This window comes from Elephantulus edwardii, unplaced genomic scaffold, assembly GCF_000299155.1.
Source record: "Elephantulus edwardii isolate Elephantulus edwardi_28Jun2011 unplaced genomic scaffold, EleEdw1.0 scaffold00039, whole genome shotgun sequence".
Lineage (NCBI taxonomy): Eukaryota > Metazoa > Chordata > Mammalia > Macroscelidea > Macroscelididae > Elephantulus > Elephantulus edwardii.
Window position 1 is genome coordinate 13440109 of NW_006399789.1, and position 9752 is coordinate 13449860.

Here is a 9752-nt window from a genome sequence, read left to right on the forward strand (position 1 = left end):
TATATATAAATTATATATAAAATTATTTTTATATAAATTTTATATAAAAATGATATATATAATTTGATATCTATATAATTATATAGATATTACATATCTGTATAATGAGTAAAGAGTAGAAATTGGAGCAAAAGATCAAGAAATGAAAACCAAAATAATAAAGAAAAGATAACTAATTCAGCACTTTGAAAGAAAATGGCAAATAATGATTGCTTCTTCTAATCTTACATAGATGATAGGAGTCATCCACACTAATTGTAGACAATTTTGAAACCAAGTAAAGGTTAGAGAGCTTAAGAATTTGCCCAAGGCTTCACATTTTTCAAATAAAAGAAAATTAATTATAATTGCAGGCCAATTAAAAAAAAAATCTATGCACTTTTCTTTGGCTTTGCTGGAAAATTCCATAGATACTTCTACCAGAATGTCAACATAGGCAAGAGAAGCTATCACAGAATCAATGTGGAATGTACCTGCTGGAAAGGAAAACTACTACTGTAGGGCAATTGGATGTAAAATTCTCTATTCTTTGATGACTTGTTTTTTTTAAAAACATTTTTTTAAAGGTTTTTATTTCTTGACAAAATAAATGACATCTGATTATTACTGAGCATGACCAAACATCTTAGAACGCCAATCTTCACAGTCTGTGATAGGCAATTTTTATTTTATTTTAATGAACATTTACAAAGATTTTGGATTTCCATTCAATCACTGTTGCACTTTTCTCCCCGCCCAACTCCCCACCCCCAGCTTGCTCTTTGAAAAGTAAAAGAAAATTTCCTTCATTGGCACATAATCCCCTCCCCTCCCCTGCCCCCGCACACCACATCCTCCACCCCAAGTATACTCCACTCTGCAACCCTCATTCCGGACTCTTATGATAATCATAATGCCCTAAAATAAATTACTTTTAAACTATTTTCTCCCTCATCCGCTTCAATGCAGTAAACATAATTTATTGAGGTTTTCTCAGTCTTACCCCCACCCCGATGTCAGCCTCATTCTACTACAGGAACACCATATAATATTAGTCCTTTTGTGACAGATATTTCACTCAGCCTAATGTCCTTCATCCAGGGTCACTCGTTTTGAATAATACTGCATGATTGCATGAGTTCTTTGTTTTTCAATGCAGCATAGAATTCCATTGTGTGAATATACCACAGCTTCTCTATCCATTCGTTTGTTGATGGGTACTTAAGCTGTTTCCAAATCCTTGTTATTGTGAGCAAAGCCACGATAAACATGGGTGTGCATATATCTTCTTGGATGTCGTTTATGGTCTCTTCAGGGTATATTCCCAGTAGTGGAATTGCTGGGTCCAATGGTATCTCTATTTGCAACTTTTTGAGAAAGCGCACCATTTTACACTCCCACCAACAGTGTATAAGGGTTCCAGTCTCTCCACAACCTCGCCAGCCTTTGTTGCTTGCTGTTCTGTTAAATTTTGCTATTGTCACTCGGGTGAGATGATAGTCATAGTTTTCTTGATTTGCGTCTCTCTCAGGGCTAGGGATTTTGAACATTTCTTCATGTGCTTGTTGTCCATCTGAATGTCTTCTTTGGTGAATGCCTGTTCAAATCCTGTGCCCATTTTTCTATTGGATTATTTACCTTGATCTTGTTGTGGTGTCCAAGTACTTTATAAATTCTAGATACAAGTCCCTTATCTGACATGTCACTCCCAAACACTTTTTCCCAGTCTGTGGCTTCCCTTTATACTCTGTTGGAGTTTTTGGATGCACATAGGGATTTGATTCTTAAAAGGTCCCATTCATCTATTTTATCTTCTCCTGGTTGTAAATTTTTCAGAATACTTGGAAGACTTTTTATGTTGTGGATTAGGACTATTAAAGTTCTTCTAAGCTTTTCTTGAACAAAGTTTATAGTCCTTGGTTTTAGTCCTAGGTCCATGCTTCACCTTGAGTTGGTTTTTGTATATGGAGTGAGGTGTGGATCTTAATTTTTCTGCAGATAGTTTTCCAATTTTGCCAGCACCATTTGTTAAAAAAGCTGTCCTTTCCTCACTTAACTCATTCCATCTCCTTGTCAAAAATCAGTTTACCATAGATAGATGGTCTGATTTCTGGGTTCTCTGTTCTATTCCATTGATCAGTGTGTCTGTCATTATACCAGTACCATGCTGTCTTAACTACCACGGTAGTGTAGTAGGATTTGAAATCTGGGAGCGAGATGCCTCCTACCTTTTTTCTATTTTTAAGGAGTGCTTTGCTTATTCAGAGCTTCTTTCCATTCCAAATGAAGCTGAAGATTGCCTTTTCCATCTCGTTAAAGTATTAGGATTGCATTGAACGTGTAAATTGCCTTTGGTAATATTGCCATTTTCACAACATTGAGTCTTCCTATCCATGAGCAAGGGATATTCTTTCACTTCTCCAGGTCTCTTTTTGTTTCTTATAGTAATGTTTTGCAATTTTCCTTGAATAGATCCTTTGTGCTTCTAGTTATATTTACTCCCAAATATTTTATCTTGTGATTAGGAGTGATTCCTTCTTCAAAAAAGTAAAGATAATAAAGTTTAAGAGAATAGCATGATTCAAAGGGCTTGATTCAAGGTTCTGGGAGTACATCTTGGCCATGTGATCTTGGACAACTCTCTCAACTTCAAAGTTCTCATTTGTAAAATGCAAATAACATTAGCCACCTTACTAGCTGAGCAGAAAAGGCCTTGGATTCTGGTAAGACCTGAGCAACTATTAATCAACTTCAGTTGAATTGATTTTGATTCATTGTGACCCTACATCAGATTTCTGAAATCATAAATCTTAACAGAAGTAGAATGTTTCATCTTTCTCTTGAATTTGAACCACTAATTTTTCTGTTAGAATCCTGATTAACTAGTGTTATTATTGTTAGGTACCAGTGAGTCAACCATGACTCATAGCCATCCTGACTCATAGCAACCTATGAATAGTGTATCTGAACTCTGTCTTATGCTCTGTGTCCTCTTCGGAACCTTAGCCTATCCACATCACTTCTGACATACTTGAGCCCATTTCTGCCATCACTGTCTTAATCTATCTTGTTGAGTGTGTTTACCTCCTTTGCCGACCCTCTTTCCATGCACAATGTCCTTTTCTAAGAACTTGATCCTCATAACAACATGCCCCAAATGTGTGAAAGTAATACCATTTTTCCCTCCAAGGAGTACTCTGGCTGCATCTTCCCTAATACATATGTTTGTTCTCTCAGCAGTCCATTGGATAGTTAGCACTCTTCTTCACAACTCAAAGACACAAATTCTTCTTCTGTCATCTTTATTAATTGTTCAACTAGCAGATACATAGGAAGTAATTGAAAAGACTATGCCTTGGATCAGGCACACTTTAGTCTTTAAATTAGCATCCTTGCTCTTTAGCACTTCGGAGAGGTACTTGATTGCAGACTTTATGATTTGCTTAGCATGGAGGTTGAACAGGCCTTGGGAAAGAATACAGCCCTGCTGTACATGTTTCTTGATTGTAAACCATACAGTGTCCCCTTGCTCTATTTGGACAACCGACTTTTGCTCAACTTATAGGTTTTCTGTGAGCACATTTAAGTGTTCTGGGATTCCCATTATTCTCAATGTTAGCCTCAATTTGTTATGACCCACATAGTCAAATGCCTTTGCATAGTCAAGAAAACACAAGTAGATGTCCTCTGGTACCCTTTGCTTTCCATCAAGATCCAACTGACATAAACAATGATATCTCTAATGTCAAGTTGCTTAGAGATGCTATGGCAAAAATAATTCAAGATCCAAGAAGCATTAAAAGAAGATGTAAGGAATACAAAGAGTCACTATACCAAAAAGACTTGGTCAGCACTGTAAAATTTTAGGTGTTTTACCATATGAATGAGAACTCATGGTAATAAAGGAAGAAGTTAAAACTGTGCTGAAAGCTTTGACAAAAAAATAAAGTCCCAAGAATTGATAGGAAATGGAATGACATATTTCAACTAACTGATACAGCCCTAGATATGCGCCTCAGTCTGTATAAGGAAAGCTGCCTGGTCTACTGAATGGAACAAATCCATATTTGTTCCCTTTCTCAAGAAAGGTGATCCAACAGAATATGGAAATTATAGAAAAATATCATTAATATCATGTTGTTGTTGTTCCATCAGGTTGCCTGTGACCCATAGTGACCCTATGTTCAGCATCTTTGAACCCTGCCCTGTCTTGAGCCAGTCTCACTAATTCAGACACACCAACACCAAATGTATAAATCCATCTCATCCGGGTCTTCCTCTCCTGCACTGTCCCTCCACCCTTCTAAGCATTATTTCCTTCTCCAAGGACCAGTCTCTCCTGGCATCATGCCCAAAGCATGTGAGACAGAGCTTTAAAATCTTAGCCTCCCATAAATCAATTTTATGCTATTCAGATTGTGTATTTCTGGTTGTATTTGGCAGTCTCTTTATATCTTGGACTAGCGCTTCTAAGCTTGATCCCAGTTTGTCTCTCTCTTTTTGTTTATTTAGTCTGTTATGTACGTTATGGTCTTGGGCTTTACTCCCAGGTATCTGATCCACCTTGAGTTGATTTTTGTGTACGGTGTGAGATGTGGATCCTGTTTCAGATTTCTGCAAGGGGAAGTCCAGTGTTGCTCACACCATTTGTTAAAGAGGTTATCATTTCCCCCTGAAGAAATGTTCTAAATTACTGGCAATAAGAGAGATGCAAATCAAAACCACAATGAGCTACCATCTCACTCCAATAAGAGTGGTAAAGTTTAACAGGACCGGAAGAGGATGTGGCGAGAAAGGAACTCTTACACATTGTTGGTGGGATTGTAAAAGGGTGCAACCATTTTGGAATGCAGTTTGGGGCTTCCTCAAAAAGCTGAACATAGAAATTACATATGACCCAGCTATCCCACTACTTGGAATATACCCTGAGAATATGAGAACTGAGGCACAAACTGAGATTTGTATACCAATGTTCATAGCAGCATTATTTACCATTGCAAGAACATCAAAACAGCCCAAATGTCCAACCACCAACAAATGGATTGAGAAATTATGGTACATTCACACAATGGAATATTATTCAGCACTATACTATTGCAGGAGCTATAACTTTGTAAATTATATTACCTAACTTGGGAGGGACTGGAGAGTATTATACTGAGTGGAAATAACTTAGTCCCACAAGGATAAATTTTGTATAAAACTGTTATTGTAGAATGAGTATTAGGATCCTGGACGGGTGGGAGAGGCTGGAAGCAGAAGAATATGGATGTGCAGGGGGAAGGAATGAATCATTGGGTTGTACAATTTGATGGTGGGGGTGAGGGAAATGGAAAGAACATGTTCGAATTTGTAAATAAACTAGGGGAGGGGGGTAAATCCTAGCCTCGAAGGAGAAACTTGGTTTCATACTCTCTAAGACAGACTTATTTAATTTTTTGGCAGTCCATGGTATGTTCAAGACATATGCATGTAAAATATTTCCGAAGATTCTCCAGAAGTAGTTAGAACAGTGCATAGACTGGGAACTTGAAGTTCAAGTAGGATTTAGAAAAGGCCATGGCACCAAAGATATCATTCCTCATGTCATATCGATCCTGGCTGAAAGCAGAGATTACTAAAAGGATGGCTATTTATGTCTTATTGACACTACAAAGGCATTTGACTGTGTGGATCATAACAAACTATAGTTAACATTGAGAAGAATGGTAATCCTAGAACATTTAACTGTGCAAATATAAAATCTATACTAAAACCAAAAAACTGTTGTTCAAATAGAAAAGGGAACACTGCATGCTTTAAAATCAGCAAGAGTGTGTTTCAGGGGTTGCTCAGCAAACAGATTAAATAGGACCTGTATGCTGAAGAAATAATTTATGAAGATACACTCTATAAAGAGCAATGTGTCATCAGAATCAGAGGAAGACTCATCAACAACCTACATTGTGCAAAAGACACAACTTTCCTTGCTGAAAGATGATAGTTTGGACTAAATCTAACCTGAATATCTGTCAGTATACATTTCGAGCTTTTTGAATAATCCTGAACAGGATTTTACTTGCATGTGATATTAATGAGATTGATTGATAATTTTCACGTTCTTTCGTTCATCTTCTGGGGGAATGATTAGCTGACAGTATTAAAATAATTACAACTAATTCATGATCTTTTTCTCTCATCTTCCTACTTCATTTCTGAGTGAAGATTATAATGATTGGCAGTGGAACTTAAGCTGGATAAAGAACTGAGTCATGACGTAAGCACGCGAGTGGCAGAAATTTAGGTGTAGCTGATGTTCCAGAACAAGTGAAATGACTTGAAGTGTAAGTGCCCCTGAGCAGATGTACACTAATTGGAATGGAGCTAGATTTCGGCTAAAAATTCTAAAAGTTCAGAGACTGGATGTTCCTGTGCAGTTAATTTGGTGACAAACAATCGAATGAACTCTCATGAGACTATATCTAGTGTTCATTTCTTAGTACTATGGCTATTTTGCTGCAGATATAGTAAGTTGTTTTAGTGGGGTGTTATAGCATATTTCACTAGTCTATTACAACTATAGCACAAACATCATTGTTAGGTGTCCTCGAGTTGAGTATGATTGGTAGTGTCTCTATGAACAACACATCAGAACCCTTTCATATCTTGTGGCATCCTCATCATTTCTGACACACTTAACCCTATTTGTGCAGTTGCTATGTCAATTCATCTCATTCAGGTTCTTCCTCTCTTTCGTTGACCCTCTGCTTTTCCAAGCATGATATCCCTTTCCAAAGAATAGCTTCTCCTAGCAGAATGCCCAAAACATGTGAGATGGAGTTTTGCCACACTTGCTTCCAAGGAGCATTCTGGATGCACTTAGGTATATCACCCATCCCCATTACCCAGTCTCATCGAGGGGTTTCCTCTCCTGCGCTGTCCCTCCAACCTCCCAAGCATGACAACCTTCTCCAAGGACTGATCCCTCCTTACAACATGTCCAAAGTATGTCAGATGGAGCTTCAGGATCCTTGCCTCTAAGAAGCAGCCTGGTTTCACCCTCTCCAGGACAAACATGTGTGTTCCGTTAGCAGTCCATGGTATATTCAATACTCTTCTTCAGCACCACAGCTCAAAGGCATCAATTATCCTCCTATCAGCCTTAATCATTGTTCAGATTTCTGATGCATAGCAAGTAATTGTAAAGACCATGGCCTGTATCAGGTGCACCTTAGTCTCCAGATTGATATTGTTGCTCTTCGGCACTTTGGAGAGTTCTCTGACAGCAGACTTTCTCAATGCAATTTGCCTTTTAGTTTCCTGGCTGCTGGTACCAAAAGTGTTGTTTGTAGAGCCAAGCAAACTGAAGCTGTTAACAATCTCAGTCTCTTCACCATCTGTCATGATGCTGCCCATTGTCCTAGTGGTGAGAATCTTTGTTTTCTTTAGGTTGAGCGTCATTCCTAAAATTCAAAATCATACAAAATTCCAAATATTTCAAAGATTTCACATAAGAGACTCTTGGCCTGGAATTTGCAAGTCTAGGTAGTGATTATGGGAATGGGGGTCATAGGAAGCTGGGAAGGAGAGGATTTCCAGGAATTGCAAGAGTTTAGCATGTGGTCAGGAACATGAGATTTGGACTCAGTTTGTCTAGGTCTGAAGTTTGACTTTCTCCGATTTCTTAATCTTCTTAAACTCAGTATTCTTAGCTGTGAAAAACGGAAATCCTACTTGTTAGCATCATTGAGTGTACTTTGTTTACTTTTATTGATATTTATGAATTATTCAGTATAAATTTACCCAGCAATTTAGGGTCCCACTGGATAATATTGTCACACATTATTTGCTGGCATTCTCTAGAATTGTGCTCTGGCTGTTCCATTTCCAGTACTGGAGTTTCCCTAATCTCTTATTTTCTCAACTTTGCTTTGGAATAATTGTTGACATTTTGATTTTACAAAGCTGATAGTTCAATGAAGCACCACACTCACAAGGAAGAACATGTAGTTAAATGCCACAAAATAGCTGCATGCTTTAAAGTTCAAGGGCTAATTCCATCTTTGTCAAAGGGAGCAATAAATAACCTTCTAGCTTTTCATACACGGCAGGAGTTACTATTTCTACAGCACCTAATATAAGGCCTACCGCACAAGTATTTTTTTTAAATGCATATTCTGATAATGGTGCTAGAGAGAATGCCAACAGTCGTTAAAATTAATTTGAAAGAGGAAAGGATCCTAGGGTCAATGGAGAATGCTATTGAAGAGTGTAATAGATGATACAATCAGATGTCATGAGATGTGGTATTAGTGTTTTCAGGAGGAAAGAACAATAATGAACAAGAAGGGTGGACACCCATCCCTCTCACTGCCTGCTCAGGTGCAGAATCCTCAGATGAGGGCCAGGGTTCAAGAAGGAACAGAAAGCAGACAGGTTTCTAGTGTTATTTCTCACTATTTATACACTTTAGTTCTTTTTGAAATTTAACCCAGAAATTTCCTAATGCCATCCGGAAATTGGTAATGTTGTTGTTGTTGTTGTTGTTATATACCTTTGAGTCTGAACCAACCCATCGCTGAGCCTCTAGTGGGTTTTCAGAGGCAGTAAATCATATGGGAGGAGACTGCCCATCTTTTTCCCAAATTGTTGGATTCAAACCACATGCCTAGTCTATGGCAAATTTTTCACCCATCAGAGGGAAAATTGGTGGTGGTGGGGGGAAGGCAGGAATAAAAATGGAGTTTTTCTACAACGTAAAGTTTCTGGTGGCCTAGTGATAAGAAACAGCACTCCATGTCAAAGACAGATGGTTCGAATTCACCAGCTGCTCTCTGGGAGAAGGGTGGGCAATCTCTTCCCAGACAATTTACCTCTGAAAATCCACTGGAGGGTCAGCTATGAGTTGGTTTTGACTTGAAGGTATTCAACAACAACAAAATTTATTCCATTTAAAGGATTGTCTTTTATATCTGTTTTTTGTTTTTTCTATACTTTTGACATTAAAGACTTACCTTTCTTTTATGCAATAATGGCAAAATAAATATGATTGCAGCTACACCGTTTACGATGTGTTCATTTGGAAAAAAAGAAACTACTTATTATTTCTAGGTATGTTAATTTCTTAATAAAAGTTTTTATTTGGAACTTCAGATTATTAGGAGTCATCATCTTAAACCATTAACTTGCAAAGTTGTGTTTTTAGTAAGTCTTTTTATGTCCTTCAATATGATGAAGGGCAGTATCTTGTCAAGTATCAGCGATAGTGAAGTGATAATGAATAAAGAATTTTTAATAAAGAGAACTATATATCCATGAGATGAACAACATAAGGAAGCAAAATGACATTTCTACCATTAAAAGAGAGGTACGGCTTTTCTTGTACCTTTTTTTTTTCAGCTAGTACATTTACTAGATCAATTTATGAACTTAATTTTTTCTTAATGTTGGGTTAGTCAAAAAAGTATATTAACATACTAATAAAGGTACTCCTGAAATTTCCCAAGAGATTAAAAGTACATTTTTGATAAGTGGATTTTCATCAGATAAAGATTTAGAGCAGACAGAGTCACTGTTTCTCAAGGGTTTGCATCATAACACCCAGGGCTGAATTTAGAAGTAAACTTTTGCTTGTCTTGCCATCAGCTCAAGGCTTTCAGCCTCTGAAAACATTGTTTCTAAGTTGTAAACACCTCAAAGACATTATTTATGAAATAATGGCCCACTAAGTAAACCATCTCCCATAAGAGTGAAGGTGTGAAACATTCCTAATTATGACCGAGTGGGGGAAAGTA